Source organism: Bos indicus, chromosome 6, assembly GCF_029378745.1.
Source record: "Bos indicus isolate NIAB-ARS_2022 breed Sahiwal x Tharparkar chromosome 6, NIAB-ARS_B.indTharparkar_mat_pri_1.0, whole genome shotgun sequence".
NCBI lineage: Eukaryota > Metazoa > Chordata > Mammalia > Artiodactyla > Bovidae > Bos > Bos indicus.
This window is the reverse complement of record NC_091765.1, coordinates 103,363,417-103,386,291: the sequence shown is the minus strand read 5'-3', so window position 1 is coordinate 103,386,291 and position 22,875 is coordinate 103,363,417.

Sequence of the window (22,875 nt, the reverse complement as noted above, 5' to 3'; positions counted from 1 at the left end):
TTTGATCTGTTAAAGCAGTGAATTAAATTAATAGTTTATCTTTAAACCATTCTTGCATTCCCAGGATAGACTAGACATAGTCATAAAGTTTTATTGACACAGAGCCATACTCATTCATTTATGCATTTTCTAGGGCCACTTTCACACTATAATTGCAGAGTTGTGTAGTTGCAGCAGAGACCATATGTCCGCAAGCCTAAAATATTTACAATCTGGTTTTTTAAGGAAAGTCTGTTAACTTTTTCTAGAAGTTTTATAATTTTGGATTTTCCATTTTGGTCTATGATCCATTTTGAATTAATTCTTGTATGTATGTGAGACATGGTTCTTTTTTTTTAAAGTTGTTTTAGCACCAATTGTCTGTTTATTCTCCACTGAACTACCTTTTTATTTTTGCTCAAAATCAGCCGTATCAGCTGCCATAAATGTGTGGGTCTTTGTCTGGGTTCTCTATTCTGTTCCATTGATATACTTATTTACTTTGACACAATACTATCAATACTGATGTCAATTACTGAAGCTTTATATTAAGTTCTTGAGATTAGATCATATTAGCCCTCTCAACAAACTACAGATAAAGATGAGATTCCTTAATTTGACAAAGGACATTTCTGAAAAACCTATAGATTTAATGGTCTTAAATATGAAATAGTTTCCCCCATAACAGGGGACAAGGCAAGGATAGCCATTTATACCATGACTATTCAGCATTGTACTAGAGGTTACAGCCAGTGCAATAAAGCAAGAAAGAGAAATAAAAGACATTCAAATTAGAAGGAAGGAAGGAAATAAAACTTGTCTTTATTCACAGAAGACATGATTGTCTATATAAAAATCCAATGGGAGCTATAAAAAACTGCCAGAATTAATAATAAATTTAATGTTTTCAGGACATAAGATCAATCAAAATCTAAATTTTAAAGATATCATTTACAATATGAGATATGGAGAAATAAATCTAAAAACAGATGTGAAAAACCAATGCACTGGAAATTAGAAAACATGAGATAAATTAAAAAAGACCTAAATAAGTGGAAAGTGTCCTATATGTTGGAAGACTCAATATTGTTAACATGTCATTCAGTTCAGTTCAGTTCAGTCGCTCAGTCGTGTCCGACTCTTTGCAACCCTGTGAATCGCAGCACGCCAGGCCTCCCTGTCCATCACCAGCTCCCGGAGTTCACTCAGACTCACGTTCATTGAAGTCAGTGATGCCATCCAGCCATCTCATCCTCTGCCATCCCCTTCTCCTCCTGCCCCCAATCCTTCCCAGCATCAGAGTCTTTTCCAATGAGCCAACTCTTCGCATGAGGTGGCCAAAGTACAGGAGTTTCAGCTTTAGCATCATTCCTTCCAAAGAAATCCCAGGGCTGATCTCCTTCAGAATGGACTGGTTGGATCTCCTTGCAGCCCAAGGGACTCTCAAGAGTCTTCTCCAACACCACAGTTCAAAAGCATCAATTCTTCGGCTCTCAGCCTTCTTCACAGTCCAACTCTCACATCCATACATGACCACAGGAAAAACCATAGCCTTGACTAGATGGACCTTTGTTGGCAAAGTAATGTCTCTGCTTTTCAATATGCTATCTAGGTTGGTCATAACTTTCCTTCCAAGGAGTAAGCATGTAACATGTAAGTTAACATGTCAGTTCTCCTCAAATTGATCTATGAACTTGACACAGTCCAAATTAAAATCTCAATATGCCTTTTTTAAACTGACAACTGTTTCTAAAATTCATACAGAAACAGAAAAAAAAAATATATATATATATATATTTTTAAAGATTCTTTTCTATTATAAGTAATTTTGGGGGGGCCAGGAAACTGTTGTTTATTTCACATTCTCTGGACCAAAGTAAAAACATCACAACAACTCCCAGCACTGCCTCTAAAAGAGGGCATCTCATTTCAGTAAAAACAAATGCACTTCAACAGTCAGGATGAGGAAGCAACCTAAATGTTCATCAATAGATGGCAGGGAATATTAGTCAGCTTTAAAAAAAGAACAAAATAATGCCATTTGCAGCAACATGGATGGATCTAGAGACTATCACACTAAGGGAAGTAAGTCAGACAAAGACAAATACTACATGAATTACTTTTATGTGGAAATCTAAAAAAAGTATGGTACAAAGAACCTATTTACAAAACAGAAATAGACTCACAGATTGGGAGATTGGGATTGACATAGACACATTACTATATATAAAATAAATAATAAGGAGACATAGACACATTACTATATATAAAATAAATAATAAGGACCTACTGGGTCGCACAGGGAGCTCTACACAATACTCTAATGCCTATACAGGAAAGGAATCCAAAAAAGAACTGATACATGTGTAGCTGATTCATTTTGCTGAACACCTAAAACTAACACAAACACTGTAAATCAACTATATCCCAATAAAAATTAATTTAAAACAACAGAAACAAAAGTAAAGTCACCTCCCCATCTCCACTGCAAACCTGGAAGTACTTTGAAGGTGCGTAGTGCAGTTTTTGTAATGGTTCTCATCCACAAAGATACAACACCCATTTGGTACAACACTGTGCAATCCAGGGGCCCGCAACACTAGGGTATTTTAATACTCATTTAAAACTTACTCCTTTCCAAAAAAACCATATGGGATATTCAGTTCAGGCACTCAGTCGTGTCCAACTGACCCCAGCTGTGTGACCCCAGGGGCTGCAGCAGGCCAGGCTTCCGTGTCCATCACCAACGCCCAGAGCTTGCTCAGACTCATGTCCATCCAGTCGTGATGCCATCCAACCATTTCATCCTCTCTTGTCTCCTTCTCCTCCTGCACTCAATCTTTCCCAGCATCAGGGTCTTTTCCAGTGAGTCAGTTCTTCACCTCAGGTGGCCAAAGTATTGGAGCTTCAGCTTCAGCCATCAGTCCATCCAATGAATATTTAGGACTGATTTCCTTTAGGATGGAATTGTTTCATCTCCTTGCAGTCAAAGGGATTCTCAAGCACCTTCTCTAACATCACAGTTCAAAAGCATCAATTCTTTGGCACTCAACTTTCTTTATGGTCCAAATCTCACATCCATACATGACTACAAAACTAATACAATTATGTAAAGTTTAAAAATAAAATAAAATTTTAAAAAAAAAAAAGAAAAACAATAGCTTTGACTAGATGGACGTTTGTTGGCAAAGTAATCTCTCTGCTTTTTAATATGCTGTCTAGGTTGGTCATAGCTTTTTTTCCAAGGAGCAAGTGTCTTTTAATTTCATGGCTGCAGTCACCATCTGCAGTGATTTTGGAGCCCAAGAAAATAAAGTTTCCATTGTTTCTCCATCTATTTTCCATTGAGTGATGGGACCGGATGCCATGATCTTAGTTTAATTAATAATTAACAGCAAAAAAAAGGGATGGAAACAAGAATTTATTGATCAAGCCATGTTGTATAGACCTTTGATTATTTAATCTTCACAATGTACCTTAAATACAATGGAGGGTTTCATCGAGCACTGAGGTACACACCGGTTTCCATGTCTTAGTTTCCAACAGTTCGCACTTCTTCCCCCTATTAGAAGTAATTGTTTTACTGGATGTCAGACTTCTTTTACCTTGTGGGCCAAAGATGCTGGATATGTTTATAGCTCTAGAGGTATTCTTGAGCTTAACTCACAAGCAGTTTGATTCTTTCAAGTCTTACTTTGGTGATTTGCTAGGGACATTTGAACCAATTCTCAATCTCGGACATATTATCTTCCGCTACTGAGGCAAGGCTTACCTGAGCAGGCTGCCCAATGCCCCCGAGGAATGTGAATTTTTCCAGCAGGCACTATTCCCGACTCTCTGTGTGCTCGAAACACCGTGCCCTCTGGAACATCTGGAAGTCCACGGTTCATGTACTGCTGAAGCCTGGCTTGGAGAATTTTGAGCATTACTTTACTAGCGTGTGAGATGAGTCCAATTGTGCAGTACTTTGAGCATTCTTTGGCATTGCCTTTCTTTGGGATTGGAATGAAAACTGACCTTTTCCAGTCCTGTGGCCACTGCTAAGTTTTCCAAATTTGCTGGCATATTGAGTGCAGCACATTCACAGCATCATCTTTCAGGATTTGAAATAGCTCAACTGGAATTCCATCAGGTTTTAGAAAAGGCAGAGGAACCAGAGATCAAATTGCCAACATCTGCTGGATCATTGAAAAAGCAAGAGAGTTCCAGAAAAACATCTATTTCTGCTTTATTGACTATGCCAAAGCCTTTGACTGTGTGGATCACAATAAACTGTGGAAAATTCTGAAAGAGATGGGAATACCAGACCACCTGACTTGCCTCTTGAGAAACCTATATGCAGGTCAGGAAGCAACAGTTAGAACTGGACATGGAACAACAGACTGGTTCCAAATAGGAAAAGGAGTATGTCAAGGCTGTATATTGTCACCCTGCTTATTTAACTTATATGCAGAGTACATGATGAGAAATTCTGGGCTGGAAGAAGCACAAGCTGGAATTAAGACTGCCGGGAGAAATATCAATAACCTCAGATATGCAGATGACACCACCCTTATGGCAGAAAGTGAAGAGGAACTAAAGAGCCTCTTGATGAAAGTGAAAGAGGAGAGTGAAAAAGTTGGCTTAAAGCTCAACATTCAGAAAATGAAGATCATGGCATCTGGTCCCATCACTTCATGGGAAATAGATGGGGAAACAGTGGAAACAGTGTCAGACTTTATTTTGGGGGGCTCCAAAATCACTGCAGATGGTGACTGCAGCCATAAAATTAAAAGACGCGTACTCCTTGGAAGAAAAGTTATGACCAACTTGGATAGCATATTGAAAAGCAGAGACATTACTTTGCCAACAGTGTCCACCTAGTCAAGGCTATGGTTTTTCCAGTGGTCATGTATGGATGCGAGAGTTGGACTATAAAGAAAGCTGAGTGCCGAATAATTGATGCTTTTGAACTGTGGTGTTGGAGAAGACTCTTGAGAGCCCCTTGGACTGCAAGGAGATCCAACCAATCCATCCTAAAGGAGATCAGCCCTGGGTGTTCTTTGGAGGGAATGATGCTAAAGCTGAAACTCCAGTACTTTGGCCACCTCATGAGAAGAGTTGGCTCATTGGAAAAGACTCTGATGCTGGGAGGGATTGGGGGCAGGAGGAAAAGGGGATGACAGAGGATGAGATGGCTGGATGGCATCACTGACTCGATGGACGTGAGTTTGAGTGAACTCCGGGAGATGGTGATGGACAGGGAGGCCTGGCATGCTGTGATTCATGGGGTTGCAAAGAGTCGGACACAACTGAGAGACTGCACTGAACTGGACTGAACTGCTCTAACTTAGGGCAATTTCCTCCTATGATCATTTCTGAGTTGAGTGCTCACGCTCAACCTCTCCCTACCTCTGGAACTTTCTCTTTCTCTTTGGGGCTCTCTCCTCTTCATTATCCTGCCCCGTGAGCCCCTAGCTTCCTTGATTTCCCCAGAATCTCAGCTCCGTTTCCTCAGCTTGAGGATTTATCAGACTCAGCTTGGACAACGTCTCCCTGAAACTTGGACAGGAAACTCTCAAGGCATCAGCTGGAGCAATCCTGGGCTGTCCTTGTGTTTTTGTTTCTTGCTGATCACTGTCCCCTTTACGGCCTATTGTCCAGCATCTTGAAAACCACTGTTTCACATATTTTGTCTTGATCTTCACTTGTTTTGAGTGGGAAGGTAAATCTGATTCCTGTTGTTATTTCCTGGCTGGAAAGCCATCAGGTACATTTTAAGCTTTGAGTCATCCATCCACGCTTGACTACAGAGGAGGGGTGGGTACTTTCTCTTCCTCCTGCTTAACAGTACTTTAGAGCCCCAGCACGGCCCCCTCCAGAGCAACACTCCCCATGACTTCCCATCATTACCCACCACCCTACCCTGTCAGGAAGGGGTGGAAGAATCCTTGCAAACTGCTCTTAACAATTTTCTTTAGAATGGATTTCATCTTGTCCCCCACATCATATTACTTGGCCGCCTGATGTGAAGAGCTGACTCACAGGAAAAGACCCTACTGCTGGGAAAGATTGGAGGTTAAAGAAGAAGAAGACAGCAGAGGATGTGATGGTTAGATAGCATCATTGACTCAATGGACATGAATCTGAGCACACTCTGGGAGATAGAGAAGGGCAGGGAAGCCTGGCGTGCTGCAGTCCATGGGGTCACAAAGAGTTGGACACAACATAGCGACTGAACAACAGCAACATTTGTTTTATTTGGATGTCTCAGTGAGAATTTAAGGAGATGATATACACAGAGCCTGGTACATCACATGTGCTCAGGGAGTATAGATTGCCCCTCATTTCTCCAATTTTGCCAGTCCACCACTCAAACAGGTCAAGACTTGAGGAGATGGGGTACTTAGAGCAATACCTCTCTGCAGTACCAGGTAGGGGAAGAGTCTCTCTCCTCCATTTAACCCCTGAATTAATCGCATCCACAGTGGTCAGACTTAATAACAAAGAGGAATGCATCACATCCTGTTGTACGCTGTAGACTAGATTCAAGCAAAATAAATAGTCTCAGAATTAATCCCCATCCCCAGGCCAGCCCTAGGGAAATTTGGAAAGCAGGCAATTCAGCATGATGTAACAGTTTGACTTAAGGAGGGAAATGACCTTTCCTATACGTTACTCTCCGGTGATCAATAATTCACAATGTTGTCGGCTGGGTGCACGGCCTCCACGCATCTACGCCTCCAACCAGCCCTAGCAAGAGGGCCCTGAAGGCCCCATGCTCATCCCCATGTCCCACCTGGACCTGGTGGTGTCAGGGAAAGAAGACTCCAAGTGTCCTGCAGGTAGGCTCCTGGGAGCTTGGTGCAGCTTCCCAGAACCAGACTCTCATCTGGGGACACACATTCATCTTTCAAGGGGAGACTCATTTGTGTTTCTTACCAGCAACTCCAAGCCACCCTTCTCATGACACTTCCTCCATGAAGCCCTCCTTGATTACTTCAGTGCTTGAAGTCATCACTGAGTCCTTAGAGCGTTTATTCACCATCCATTAATTAAATTAGAAATTACTGATCACTATTAGGTATCGTACCTACAAGGGACATTGGAGTAGAAGCCAATGAATAACATACATTCCTGACTTCAAGAGGAACTTCCCTGGTGGCTCAGATGGTAAAGAATCTGCCTGCAATATGGGAAACCTGGGTTTGATCCCTGGGTCAGGGAAGATCCCCTGTAGAAAGAAATGGCAACCCACTCCAGTATTCTTGCCTGGAGAATCCCATGGACAGATGAGCCCGGTGGGCTACTGTGCATGGGGTCACAAAGAGTCGGACACCACTGAGCGACTTACAACAACCGCTGACTTCAAGATCTCAAGGAAACCTGAGGGACAGATTCATGCGGAACCAGATGGGACGAATGGATGAAAGCCATCGAGAGGACCACAAGCCATATTAGCACTAACTCTCAAAAATGAGGTCATGCGTCTCCAAACAGAGTCTGAGGAAACCTACACATCTCAGGCCCAAGAAGGAATATTAGCCACAGAGAGAAGCCAAGGTTGAGGAACCACTCACATGCCACACTGTTGTTCAGTCGCCCAGTCTCTGCCACCCCATGGACTGCAGCACGCCAGGCTTCCCTATCCCCCACCATCTCCCAGAGTTTGCCCAAGTTCATGACTATTGCATCAGTGATGCCATCCCGCCATCTCACCATCTGATGCCCTCTTCTCCTTCTGCCCTCAATCTTTCTTAGCATCAGGGACTTTTCCAATGAGTCAGCTGTTTGCATCAGATGACCTCTGTCTCCCCCTCCCCCGTGGCCCCCGGTGCCTGGCAGGCAGTAGGAGCTCATTTAGTACTTGTTGGATGAATGAATGAATGAATGAATGAAGCCTATCAGAAACTCGGGTGACCAGCCCTTCTCCTTCCCTCCCAGCACAGTGCCTCCCATCAGGAGTGGTGCGGGCTGCCCAACAGAGTTTCTGCAGTGGGCAGATGGTACAGGGCTGGCTCAAGTGGGTGTCTTGGTGGGTCAGCCCAAGGGCCATGCTGGGTAGCAGGACCATCCAAGCTTCCCTCGGGGAACCAGAGAGGGAAGTCCAGTGGGGCTGTCAGAACCCTGAGGACCTTGAAGAGCCAGTGAAAGAGGCAACTGGTTCATACAGGAGAGCAGCAGGGTCTGTCATGGAAAAAGGTTGGAGGGGGTGGGCTGTCCCTGTGGCTGGGCTCTACCTACCAGTCTTGCTGCAGGGCTTGAGAGCTAGTGTCCTTGAGGGCCCGATGTTACCAGGGGACGATGGGGAATGTTGATCAGCACCCTCGAGTTGCAAGTGACAGAAAGGCAACTCAGAAATGGGGCACAAGCCCAAGTCTCAGAAAGCAGACCCAGCCTCGGGGACACACGGCCCTGGAGCTTGAACTTCACAGGACCCTATCTGCCCCTCCTCTCTGTTTCTCCAGGGGCTGGCCTAGTCTTGCCCATCTGTGGCTTCCCTCATAGCTCAGTTGGTGAAGAATCCGCCCGCAATGCAGGAGACCCTGGTTCGATTTCTGGGTCGGGAAGATCCACTGGAGAAGGGATGGGCTGCCTACTCCAGTATTTGTGGGCTTCCCTTGTGGCTCAGCTGGTAAAGAATCCACCAGCAATGAGGGAGACCTGGGTTCGATCCCTGGTTGGGAAGATCCCCTGGAGAAGGGAAGGGTTATCCACTCCAGTATTCTGGCCTGGAGAATTCCATGGACTGTATAGTCCATGCAGCCTGGAGTGGGGGGAGTCAGTGTCACCTGGGCACTCCTGACTTATTTGGAAGAAGCATCCTGGGAGGATTGCTGATGCTCCTCTCTTTCAGGGATCAGTTCCAGAACCTTCGGTCTATGTCTCAGTGGACGGGAATCCCATATTCCCACAGCAGAGACAGAGTGGTGACTCCAGAGATCCCCTCCCAAATAGACTGCCTGCACGCACATGCTTCTCAGGCTCTGACTGCCAGCACCCCACACTCACCACAGAGAGGGCCCTGCGGAGTTGGGAGAGTCGGGAACACAGACGCAAGGAGCAAGACGGCCCTCAGCGGCATAAAGGCCTGTGTGCAGGGCATGGATCCGGGGATCAAACCCATGTCTCTTACGTCTCCTGCATTGGCAGGTGGGCCCTTTACCACTCGCGCCACCTCGGAAGCCCACAGGACACACACAGGCCTGCAAAGAGCATGTGTGTGGGAGAGACGCAGCCTACATGGGCCTTCCTCCCAGCTCCTCACCCTCTGTTCCCCACATCACTCATCTCTCTCTCACAGGCTGCTCTGCACATACCCACCTTCCCTACTTATTCCCTCCCTCCCCATCCCCTTCCTTCCCATTCACTTGTTCAGTAGCCGCTTCCAGAGTGAGCTCTGGGGACCAGGTGTGAATCAGGCCGGGGACAGGACCCGAAGGGTCCATGGTTCAGAGGATAAACCCAAAGCCCTACTGCAAGGAGGGGCAGGGCCTGGGGCTGTGGGCCACCAAGCGTAAGGAGTACCGATGAAGTCAGAGGGAGGGGACATTTGAGCTGGGCCTTGCAGGATAAGTAGGAGTTTGTGGGAGGAAAAGGCAGGTAAGGTGCCGGCAGGTAAAGGCCCGAATCCAGGCTCGGTCACTCAGCAACTGTTGGATCTCCTGCCGGCCCTTTCCCAGCGGCCTCAGCCTGCTTGTCCCATGAGCTAGACAGGGGAGTCTCACCCCTGTCTGGTGCCCAAGCCCACAGGAGAAGACCTGGCACGGGACAGCCAGGTGAACTGCAGTCCCCCCCCCCAGGGTCCCCTCTTCCTGCCATGACGTCCCCCCTGTGGAGGACCTGAGTGGACTTGGGGACCCCCACATGATCTGCTTCCCTCTGCCCCTCACCTCCCCCCTCAGTCCGTTCTAGACACAGTGGCCTCCCCGCTGTTTCTCCAACCTGCCTCAGGACCTTTGCACCTGCTCCACTATCCCTTTGCTTGGATTGTTCTTCCTTCATCTCTAAGGCTTAGTCCCTCGCTTCCTGTAAGACTTTGCTCAGATGAGACTATCCCCCAGTTTATAATTGCAACCAGCACCGCCCCCCGCCCCCTGCAGGACACTCACCCCTGTTCCTGGACCTTTTTGCTTGGCTTTGCTTTTTTTCTTTGTAGCATAAAATATACTTGGCTTGTTCAACATGACTATTATTTAGTGACTGTTTGCACACCCCCTCCACACACACACACTCTGAATGTCAGTTTCACCAGGTGGGGGACTTCTGTCTCGTTCGCCTTGGAACCCCAGCAGGGCACCCAGAGGTATCAGTGTGTGCCCAGCCAGTGAACGGTCCTGTTGAGAGGCTGGAGCCCTTGGTAACCTAAGTGAAGACAATAAACCCTGACCATCAAGATGACACACTTCATACGCTTTGCACACCAGCAGTGCTATGTTAGAAAGCGGATGGCTACTAAATCGATTTACTGCAAAATAAAAGATAAATTCTCATTGGTGTCTTTCTGAAGGAGAAGCCATGTCAGCAGCTGGCTTTCCATCCTCGCAGCTGAACACACACGTGAAAGATTACAGACACGGAGGGGCTGGATCCCCTTGGCTTTACTCTAATTGCTGCTAACTGTTCTGTCCTCTGGGTTGCATTTACACCCTCCTCCAGCCCCCCAGCCCGATTAATGGTTTCTTTCCTTTGGTCAGAAGCCACAGCTTTAAAATCACACCCACTTCAGTGTACTCTGTTACCTAGCAACAGTCATAAATCAACAGAACGTGCCAGAATGTTAAAGCAAACCTCCCTGACTGTTAGATTTTTTTTTTTTTTTAATCCAAACATGTTCATTGACCCTCATGCCTCTTCTGCACCCACCTTTCCACCCCTGGCTTCACAGAGCACCTGGGTGTGTGCATTTTAAAACTGTCTTATGGCCTGTCTGATTTTGGAGCAAGAATCTTTTGTGCTTTCTCCAAACTCTGGCCAGTGCCCAGGAACAGGAGCAGGCCTGTCTGTCCAGTCTGCATGCCCCCACTTCAGCCCTGCAGCTGGGAGACCTGGGTCAGCCCTGCAGGGTGTCTGGACACATGGGGACCTTGGTTCTTACCACAGCTCCCCAAATAGCCCATCAACGTGGTACCCTGGGTGGGCAGTATGGATGGAAAGTCCATACCTGGGTGCCGTCACAATAGAGTCTATTCTGCATTCGCTCACTCATCTGTTCAATCACTCAATCATTCCACAAAGAGTTACAGAGCACCCCCTGCATGCCAGGCTCCTACAGGCAGAGAGAAATAAAGCCTGCCTTCCTCGTTCCACTGGGGAGGAGCCGACCAGAACACAGCAACGCAGAAGCAACACCATTCGCCAGGCTGAGGCCAGACTCGGTGCAGGCGCCCAGGCTATGGGAGGCAACAAGACAACCCCAGTCCTGAAAACTTGGGATGCCTGCTCCCACAGAGCATGCCAGTGCAGCAAGTGGCACTGTGCACAGAAGTAAACGGGTGAGCCCAGCAGGCTGGAGAAGGGTCACGTGACCAGGCAGGCCAGAGGCCTTCCAGGAGAAGGGGCTGCCCACCCTGAGGCCAAAGGAGCAGGAAAGCCTCCACTGGGGCTCCGGGTGCAGGAGACAGAGGAGGATGGCGCAATAGGCCCCTTCCTAGCTGTCCGCCTCCCAGCATGGCGGGAGAACCAGGAGCTGAGCTTGCAGTGTGGACTCCAGCCAAAGAGCTGTGCTGAGCTGCTGCTGCGAGGGTTTGAAGTAAGGGAGAGACAGAGCAGACAGATTTCATCCAGAGAAGGGGCTCCCACAATGCCGGGGGGCGGGGCAGGTGGTGAAGACAGGGGCAGGTTGCTGACGTGGAAAGTGACAGTGTTACTTGGTCAGTCATATCTGACGCTTTGCGACCCTGTGGACTGTAGCCCCCCAGGCTTCTCTGTCTATGGGATTCTCCAGGCAAGAACACTGGAGTGGGTTGTCATGCCTTCCTCCAGGAGATCTTCCTTCCCAACCCAGGGATGGAACCCAAGTTGCAGGCGGATTCTTTACCATCTGAGCCCCCAGGGAAGTCCAGGTTGCTGTCAGGGATGAGGACATTGGGGGGCCGGCGTGGTGGCAGCCTGGCTTGGCGACACACTGCAGGGAGGAGAAGGGGAGAGACTGAAAGTCCCTGGAGGGAGACTGGATAGGTGCAGGGGCCTAGGGAGGGGCTGGGGAGGAAGGAAGGGAAGACCCTATGCCTGTATGACCAGGGAAGCTGGGCGAGGACCCTGACTCCAGCTGTTCAGCCAGCCTGCTGAGTGGACTCCATGGCCAGGAGAGAGTCCTCAAGCCCAGGCCACAGTGCTGGTGAGCAGTTAGCCTCCCCTCTGAGAGCCTGGAGGCTCTGGACAGGCCACTACTTAGCCCATCCCTCTGCCATTGGCATGGTTGCATCCCCGGAGGGCCCCCCCCCGCCCCCGAGGGACTGCAGATCAGTGTCAGCAAAGCAAATGCCAGACCAACCATCGAAGAGGCTGGGCCGGGGACATGGGCAGCAGGGGCAACAAGGCAGTCGATGGGCTGGATATGAGATCCACTAGCTGGGGCCCTAGAGAATGGAGGGTGCTGGGTGTGCTGCTAGCATGCAGCGGAGGCTAGAGGTCTGGTGCGGAGAGATGACTGATTTCATATGGGCTGAGTGACATTTCTGCCTGCCCCTGATATCCTCCCAGGAAGAGGACAGACTCGAGATCCCATCTGGGCTCATCGCAGGCTCTGGTGGTGACTCAGAAGAAAAGTAATGCTGAGAGGCAGAGGAGGGGGCGAGGAGACTGCCTCTGCCTAGAAAATAGAGGCAGAGATCCCTGAACCCTTCTTTTTGGACTGCAGTGAACATCAGCTTCAAGAGAGCAGGTCAAAGACTTTGGAAGAGCAGTGCTGTCCAGGATGGAGGGAAGGTTCTGGACCAGTTTTCCCCAGCTCTCTCCTGCTGGGTGTGCGAAGGTGAAGCAAGTCAGGGGCAGTGGGAGGCAAGAGGGAGGGAGCGAATGTTAAGTAGCAAGCAAGGGTGACTCAGTGCAGGAGGAGGGTGATACCCAAAGAACAAGCACTTAGATCTGCTTGCAGGGCGGTTCCAGAACCCCAGAAGGTGATGAGGCTTGATCTGAATCTATGATCCAGCGGGAGTTATTCAGAGGAAAGAGGGAAAAAAGAAATGAAACAACATTGGTGCGAAAGCAAGATGACAAAGAGCTGAGTGTGTTCATGAACGCAGCATTAAGATTAGGGTAGCTAGTAGTTACTCATCTTTATAAGAGGAAGGCATTTAGGAGGAGGAGAACTTGCTCTATCTGAGAGCAGATTTATGATAAAGCTGGGGTCCTTTTTTAAAAGGCTTTTTTAGATGTGAACCATTTTTAAAGATTTTGTTCAATGTATTACAATATTGTTTCTGTTTTATGTTTTGGCTTTTCAGCTATGAGGCATGTGGGATCTTCATTCCCAGACCAGGGACTGAACTCATGCCCTCTCCCCTGGAAGGTGAAGGCTTAACCACTTCACAGCCAGGGACGTCCCAAAGCTTTGATTCTTAAGGCAGTGTGCTATTGGCGCAAGGGGAGATGATCAGACACAGAAGAGAATCCAGACAATGCGAATAAGGAAACTAAATGTAACAGAGCAGGATGTTATTGGTCAGTGGGAACTCACGGAAGGTGCTGGAAGATTTGTTGTCCCTTTGGAAAAAAACTACTTTAGACCTCTACTTCAAGCCCTACCTCAGCAAACTGAATATTTAAATGTGAAAAGCATTTCGAATTTGAGACTTTTATAAGACGTTATAGAAGAATATCCATATGACCCTGGGATAGGACGGAATTTCTTAAGTCAAAAGAGGAAGAGATTTTACCACACTAAATCGAGAGCTTAAGACACAATAAACAAAGACAAGTCACATGCAGGGAGAATGCATCTGCCACATATGAAATGAATGAGTAATTAATGAAGAAAATATGCAAAGAACTTCAACAAGTAAACAGGAAGTCAAAGAACAAGATAAAAATGCTTGCCCAAACCAGGAACAGATATCTCGTAGAAGGGACCATGAGAAGTGCCTGGAAACATATGAAAAGATCTCCAGAGAAGATTTAATTTAATTTAATTCGTGGGCAAGACCATTAACACCCACCAGATTGGCAAAATCTAGAAAGTCTGTGAATATGGAGAGTGGGTGAGGTCTTTTGCTGCTGGCGATGGTCAAATTGGCACAATGGATTTAGAGCACTGTCAGAGTTCCATCAATAAAGCTGGTGACATGACACCCCAAATCCAACAATCTCTCTCTAGTCAACTCCCTAGAGAAACTCTTACAGCCCATATCCTGGGAGACTACAGTGATGGCCACAGGGCATCAACCTGAAAACTAAGTATGGGCAACAACCCAAATGTCTACTCACAACAGGATGGATAACGTCTGCACATTCATATAGAGAAACGGTGCACAGCAGGAGAAGGGAACACAGAACGCTACCTATATCAACACATAACCTTGAGTGAAAAAGGCAACTACCTGAAGGATACTCACAGAATGTTCTATTTATATAAAGTTCAAAAGCCAGGAGGGGGATTCGGGATGGGGGACACATGTACACCCATGGCTGATTCAAGTCAATGTATGGCAAAACCCACCACAATATTGTAAAGTGATTAGCCTCTAATTAAAATAAATAAATAATTTTTTTTTTAAAGAGCCAGGCTCAGCTAAGTGCTACATGGTTTAGGGTTATAGCATGTAAAAGTGAAGCTGCTCAGTCATGTCCGACTCTTTGAGACCCCATGAACTCTAGCCTACCAGGCTCCTCCATCCATGAAATTTTCCAGGCAGGAGTTCTGGAGTGGGTTGCCATTTCCTTCTCCAAGGGATCTTCCTGACCCAGGGATCGAACCTGGATATTATTCAGGAGAGTGGTTACTTTCTTGGAGGGGTAGGGGGAGGGTTTGGGCAGGAAAGAACACATTGAATAGTATGTTCTAGGCTCAGGGTAGACTTCACAGCTATTTTCATTTATCAGTCTGCTCTGTGATCCACACGCACACATATTACGAATTACCTTTCTGTATGTATCAAATAATTAATAACTTTAAAATAGAAAGTCAACGTGCCAAAGGTTTAAAGAAGAAGTGAGGTGGAAATGATTCACTGGGAGTGCACTGGAATATTAACGAGGGACAGCAGTTTGCCAAGGGGGCTGTAAGAGGTGACACCCTCGGGGTGCGTTCCCAAGTGGAGGAGCAGATGATGGTGCAGAGCCCTGGGAAACCGGGCCAGCAGGAGCCACCCAAGCAGATGGCTCGTCCTCTCATGCAGGAGACACCTGTGGAGCCCACGATGCTCCTCAGTTGTGTGAGGGCCGTGGTGGGGGGGGGGGAAGGAGACACAGGGTAACCCCAACAGTCCCCAACAGGGGAAAGGTCTCTTCTGCAAGTCTTCCCTTGGTTACTTTCGTCATCTTTCCCCATCCTGGGAGGGACTTCACCATCTGACTTCAGGAGGCTGGTACCAAAACTGGTGCCCGTAAGTCTGTGTCCTGTGATGAGGTTGGTCCTTTGGGTGACAGGTAACCAGACGTTCTCTCTCTCTTCCCCTCCATCTCCCTTCCCTTGACAATTCAGGGCAAAGCGAACCATGGGGAGTACCTGGCAGGTAGAGGCAGCCGGACTTGGGGGTGGGGAAGGGGAAAGAGAAGGGCGGTGCTCACCGTGCTTTTCAAGCTCCTGCCCTAGACCCTGGAAAATCCTTTGAACCCTTGCTCAGGGCTCCATGATGTGTGTCCACTGGACGGACAAAAGAAAAAATGGAAAACCATGAGCGGCTCAGGGAAAGGACTAACTCTCTAATTTCCCAATCATCCAAATCGTCTGGCTCATGAAACACCGGAAAGGATGAAAGAGATGTGAAGTACACTTAGAATGATCCTGAGTCCTTCCTCGGCTTCCTGCCCACCCCACCAGCCTCGTGTTCCCCCTTCCTCCTCTGCTTCGGCCACAACATGCCCAAGTCCCACCTCAGGGCCTTTGCACGTGCCATTCCCTCCCCCTGGAAGCTCCTACCCAGTGCTGCCCGGCTCCCGCCCTGGCTTCACTCAGGTCTCTGCCCAAAGGTCCCTTCTATCTCTGACCACTCTAAGCAAGGAATGACCCCCTCCCCACCAGCTAGTCTCCCCCTGCCCTGGCCAGGCTTTCTTTCCTCCAAGTCCTTCCACCCCTAGTCAGTATATATAGGCTTACCTGTCCATCCATGCCTTACGTGTCCCCTCCCATCAGGACTGAGCTTCATGAAGGAGAAAACGGCTGGCTTTCCCCAGGAAGAACTGTGCCTAGACATGCTGGGTCCCTGAAAACATTCAATAAGTGAGTTACTGCTGCACATGAAGGGATTCTAGGACTTCCCTTCAGTAGAAGAAAGGAGACAGGAAGAGGGGAGTTGCTCTGACTCCATCTGACCCGGCCCATCTCGGGCAGAGGCCTTGGACTGACCATCACTGGGAAGGAGTCCTGTGTATCCAGGGGAGCCTCTGACACTAGGCCCCTCACCCTGGCCTCTGTTGACCCCAGAGGGGACAGAGCCTGTTGCCAGAACCTGGTCTTAAGGTTCTGTGTGACCAACAGGGAAGTTTCCTTTGAACTGAGTCTGGGGGTATGTTGGGACCTTGCCCTGAATGACTACTAGTCCCAGGTCCTGCTGGTGCATAGCTCTGGGCACCTCTGGGTGAGTGGTTCAATAGCCCCGGTGGGGGACACACCGCTGTCATTCAAGGATTATCTGGAACCCTCAGGGGTCTGAGGGAGCTGGCTGTTAAGGGTAATACAAGCTGACACGGGAACAACCGTCACTTTAGTTCTGGGCCTTGGTTTTCTCAGCTGTAATGTAAAGCACTTGGCCTGGCTGATGCTGGGGCCCTTCCTATCTCTGACCATCAGCAACTTTAGGACACCAAAGTGAAAGTGAAGTCGCTCAGTCGTGTCCGACTCTTTGCAACCCCATGGACTGTGTAGGAAACCAAGGTTGGGGGCAAATGTTGATGCTGTAGAGATTTCACAGGAAGGCTGAATTTCGTTCTACTAACGGCTGCTGTGTTCATTGCTCTGAGCTTGCCTTCTCTGGGATTGACCTCCAAGGCCGCCTGCTTGTTTTAGCTGCAGAATGTTTTGGAAGAGCACTCCCGTCCTGCATGCCCTGTTGTTCTGTGGTTTTGCCATTCCTTCCACTAGATGCATATTTGAGAAAATCCCAGAGCTTATCCTAATTTCCTCATCTAGAAAAATTGAGGCTATATTTGGGTCTATTTTATGGGTTGTATGTGAGGATTACCTGAAAAACACTTGTTAAATATACAGACCAGTGGCTGACATAGAGGAAGTGCTCCATAGATGTTAGTTGTTATGGTTATAATGATGATGGTGGTGATGGTAGTGATGATGGTGATGATGATGGTGGTGGAGGTGGTGGTGGGGGTGCTGCAATGGGGGTGCAGCTTCTGAGGATGGTGATGATGCTAATGGTATGATGTTGATGGTGATGGCAATGACTGGCGAGGAAAACGTTGAGGATGAAGCATCACCTGGGCCCAGCATTTTGTACAATGATGGAACGTATATAAAAAAGCCCAGCATGGCGCTTGACAAAGTGCCTATGAACTGTTGATTTCAGTTCTGTTCCTCTCACTTCAAAACAAATGTATCATCTTATGATAAGTATTGGTGAAGTCAGATCCAGGAAAACCACGCTTATAAAATTCTGATTTAACAGCCTTAGCTGGTCATATCAGGATTATAGAAAAGACTTCACTGCACTTTATGGCATCTTGGGGAATTTTATAAATGATATAATTAAATTTGCTCTCATGGTGAGGTTTTAAAAAAGACTTGCCGTTATTATGATTACATCTTAGAGCTAGAAAATCTTACCAAGGAGAACACTTGATTCAGTCACCCACTCACTACTAATTCATTCATTCATTCACACACACTTAACCAACTCCCACTCAAAAATATATTCAGTTTTGAGGACCTCAGGTATTAATGAATAAACTCATTCCTGGAGGCCTTGTTTTTCAATTCAGTAGGACAAACAGACCCTGGGATGGGATGGGGTCTGTTGGAACAGTTTTTGTCTTTCGGGAACTGTGGAGCAGACAGGAGGAGGGGAGGATGGGTGAGCTCAGAGCAGCCTTCACCGGTTGGGAAGGAGGGGTGTGCCTGCGTGCTGAGTCGCTTCAGTCTGATCCGACTCTTCGTAATCCCATGGACTGTAGACCCCCAGGCTCCTCTGTCTATGGGATTCTCCAGGCGAGAAATACTGGAGTGGGTTGCCATGCCTTCCTCCAGGGGATCTTCCCACCCCGAGAATGAGGGTGAGGAGAGAGCAAATGAATGACTTCCTAGGAAATGGGAGGCTCCACAGGAACTTGGAGGCAGGGGCTTTGATAAAGGGGCTGTGCAGACTAATGCCTGTTCGGCGGCTCTGAGCCACTGGGTGGCGGGCTGGAGTGAAGCAGCTGAGAATGAAGAGTGAAGTGTTGGTCGCTCAGTGGCGTCTTACTCTTTGCAACCGCATGGACCACGCTCGGCTCCGCTGTCCATGGGATTTTACAGGCAAGAATACTGGAGTGGGTTGCCATTTCCCACGCCAGGGGACCGTTCCCACCCAGGGGTCGAACCGTGTCTCCTGCATCTCCTGCACTGGCAGGCAGATTCTTTACCACCGCACCATCTGGGAAGGGGGCTTCCCTTGTAGCTCAGCGGGTAAAGAATCTACCTGCAATGCAGAAGACGTCGGTTCAATTCCTGGGTCGGGAAGATCCGCTGGAGAAGAGATAGGCTACCCACTCCAGTATTCTTAGGCTTCCCTGGTGGCTCAGCTGGTAAAGAATCCACCTACAATGTGGGAGACCTGGGTTCGATCCCTGGTTTGGGAAGATCCCTTGGAGAAGGGAATGGCTATCCATTCCACTATTCTGGCCTGGAGAATCCCATGGACTGTATATCAATGGGGTCACAAAGAGTAGGACTCGACTGAGTGACTTTCGCCTGGGAAGTCCCAGAGGAGACAGGTGCTCTGTGAGGGTGACGAGACTGGACCAGTTCACAGAGGGCATCCCAGCTGAGCCAAGGAGCTTCAGCTTTCCTCTCTGGGCAGTGCGGACTCAGGAAACACTTGCACACAGGAGGAGCCCCTGGCAGTGCGGGAAGGGTGCCCCTGGAAGGGGAGAGGATGGGGAGGGGTCCCCGCAAGCCCCGTCTCCTCCTCGTTTGCTCAGTTTTGTGCATTAGGGAGCGCCCGCTTTGCAGACACCACCTTTTCTCTCCCTGAATGAATCACCGACAGTTCAAAATAACTTAGGCAAATATTTTGCAAATCTCTGGTGAAATAAATTAAATCAACACTAATTCTGAGGCACTCTAAAAATGTTCAAATTCAGATGGGGTGTGCTTATATTTAGGAAGCTGAAGACTACAAAAGGAGAACCATGTTAATGAGCAGCGAATTAATTTTATGTAAGGAAAAAATAACTTACCTCCCTTTGACTTTTTTTTTCATTTTAGAAAGTACAAAACCATGTATAATTGAGTAAGTCTTTTTCCCATGGATCTAAATAGCAGGTGAAAATATTGTGCAATTAATCTTTTCAATTTTGTGAGCCTATGATATTAACCGAAACTTAATTTCATCTATTGAATGAACCATCCTCTGGATTGAAGCCAGGAGGAGAAGCAGGTGACAGAGGATGAAATGGTTGGATGACTCAATGGGCATGAGCAAGAGCAAACTCCGGGAGTTAGTGAAGGACAGGGAAGTCTGGCGTGCTGCAGTCCATGAGGTCACAAAGAGTTGGACACAACTGAGTGACTGAACAACAACAGCAATTGAATGAACCACCCACTGGGAGATTTGTCATTGTATTCAGTTAAATTCAAGAAGCATTTATGGAAGACCAGGTACAATCAGGTACTGTCCAGGTGTTTGCACCTCTGTCCTACTTAATCCTCATCCCTCTTAAGGCAGTGCCATTGTGGTCACTTTTATGGAAGAGGTGGCTTGAGAGGTTGCCTGGTGGGCCCAAGTTCTTAGTGCGTATAAGTGACAGAGCTGAGCATTTACTTAACCCACTATTGGCAGATTTCAGAGCTCTAGATTATTCTAGAAGTGCACCTCCCTGCCCTGCACACACAGGGGTGTAACGTACTGCAATGCACAGAGGGGAGAATGTTCACATCATCTGAACTATTGAATCGAGGACAGTCAGATACCCGAGTTCTAGAATATTCTGAAAGGATGGGGGATGGAGTTTAGAACAGGATGAACACAGTCAGCTTGCAACAAAGCTTGGAGTATGTATTCATTTCCTGGGGCTGCTATAACAAAGCACCACAAACCAGGTGACTTCAAACAACAGAAATATATCCTTTCTTAGTTCTGAAGCCAGAAGTCTGAAATCAAGATGAGCACTGGACTACTCTCTGCCTGGAGGCTCAGGGAAATTCTCTTCTAGGACTCCCTCTCAGCTGTGGTGGTTACCGGCAAGCCTTGGCATTCCTTGGCTCTTAAATGCATCACTATAATCTCTGCCTCCTTCATCACATGGTATTTTCCTTGTGTGTCTCCATGCCTCTTCTTATAAGGACGCCCATCATGTTGACTGAGGGCCCACCTTCATCTATCATGGCCAGTGGCTTTTCTGGTGGCTCAGATGTTAAAGAATGCCTGCAATGCAGGAGACCTGGGTTCAATCTCTGGGTCCGGAAGATCCCCTAGAGAAGGGATTGGCAACCCATTCCAGTACTCTTGCCTGGAGACATCCCATGGACAGAGGAACCTGGAGGGCTACAGTCCATGAGACTGCAAAAGTTGGACATGACTGTGCGACTAACACATTCACTTTATCTAAATTTGTTTCCATCTGCAAAGACCCTATTTCCAAATTAGGTCATATTCATAGATACTAGAGTTTATGACGGAGAAGGCAATGGCACCCCACTCCAGTACTCTTGCCTGGAAAATCCCATGGATGGAGGAGCCTGGTGGGCTGCAGTCCATGGGGTTGCTAAGAGTCGGACACGACTGAGCGACTTCTCTTTCACTTTTCGCTTCCATACATTGGAGAAGGAAATGGCAACCCACTCCAGTGTTCTTCACTTTTCGCTTCCATACATTGGAGAAGGAAATGGCAACCCACTCCAGTGTTCTTGCCTGGAGAATCCCAGGGATGGGGGAGCCTGGTAGGCTGCCGTCTATGGGGTCGCACAGAGTCGGACACGACTGAAGTAACTTAGCAGCAGCAGCAGCAGCAGAGTTTATGACCTTAACATATCTTTTGCCAGGACATAATTCAATCTACAGCAGGATGCTAATACAGATGAGGGCTGATCACAAAAGACCTCTTGGAAGAAGTGGCAGTTTTAAAGGTATAATCAAATCAGCTCTTACTTGGTGAATCTCAATGAGCAAACCAGACATCCTGGAAGCCTAAGGTGGGAAAGAAAATTCTTCTTTTGCTTGAAAACCAAACAGTGGTGTAGCACCCCAGAACCTTCTCAGCATAACTGGGGAAAAGTAGATAACATGCATGGGGCAGTCAGCATTTATTGAACACCTGCTGTGTACTGTGCAACCAGCGGGGAGGCACTATTGCACTGCTGGGCGGCCAGGGCTCTGGACTTAGAGCTGCTTATGTGACCCTGGTTAGAGGTTTGTCCCTCTGTGTCTTGGTTTTCTCCTGCATGAAATGAGAACACACGGGAAAGTTCAGCTCTCATCAGATCCTCAGCCCAGTGCCTGTTATACAGTGTCACGCCCACAGATCAGCACGTGTGTGCTCAGTCGCCCAGTTGAGTGTGACTCATTGTGACCCCATGGACTATCGCCTGCGAGACTCCTCTGTCCATGGGATTCTCCAGGCAAGAATACTGGAGTGGGTTGCCATTTCCTTCTCCAGTGGATCTTTCCGACCCAGGGATTGAACCCAGCTCTCCTGCGTCTCCTGCAGGTGGATTCTTTACCACTGAGCCACATGGGAAGTCCTCTTACATAACAGGCACTTGATAAACATCATCCCTTCAGCAGACATTTATCAAGTTCTTACTGGGTACCCAACCTGCATTAGGCATTAGCATCAGTTTCCAAGGCTGTTGTAACCATGTGTTGTCACAAAACTCTGGAGGCCAGAAGTCTGAAGTTGAGGTGTTGGAGGATCCTTCCTGGCCTGCCCCTCGGCACCCTTGGCTTTCTTGACTTGTAGCTGCAGCACTGAGATCGCGTCCTGCCTTGTCACGCGGCCTTCTTCGTGGGTGGCTTTTGTTACCAGGACACCAGTCATATTGGATTGGGGCTCACCTAATCCGGTATGACTGCATCTTAACTAACTATATATGCCATGACCCAATATCAAAGTGAGGTCATGTTCCGAAGCACCAGGCGTGAGCACTTCCTTCAACTTATATTTCGAGGGAGCACCATTCAAGTCATATCAATGTTGATGATTGCTGTTTATGGCAGGCATCCTCAGGAAACGAGTCTGTGTGCTCTCAGCTGCCCACCATTTCCACTGCAACTCCAGAACCCTGACACGGCAACTCCAGGGGCCCGGGGACCACGCTCACTGCGCAGCCTGCAAAGTGGACCATGGAGAGCACTCCTTGTCTGCACAGCAGAGCTCCAGCAAATTCTCATCACTGCCTTGTTTGGCCTCCGCACCATCCTGCGAGGTGGGGATCACCATCCCTGTTTGCAGAGAAGCAAGTTACATCTCAGAGAGCGGCTGGTTCTCCTTTCAGCCCCACACCCACAGGGCCCAGCATGATGTCCAGCCTCCCAGCTTTGTCCATCTGTCCATCTGTCCACCCTTCCACCTCTCCAGGTGTGCTCAGCACCTCAAAACTTCGGGCTC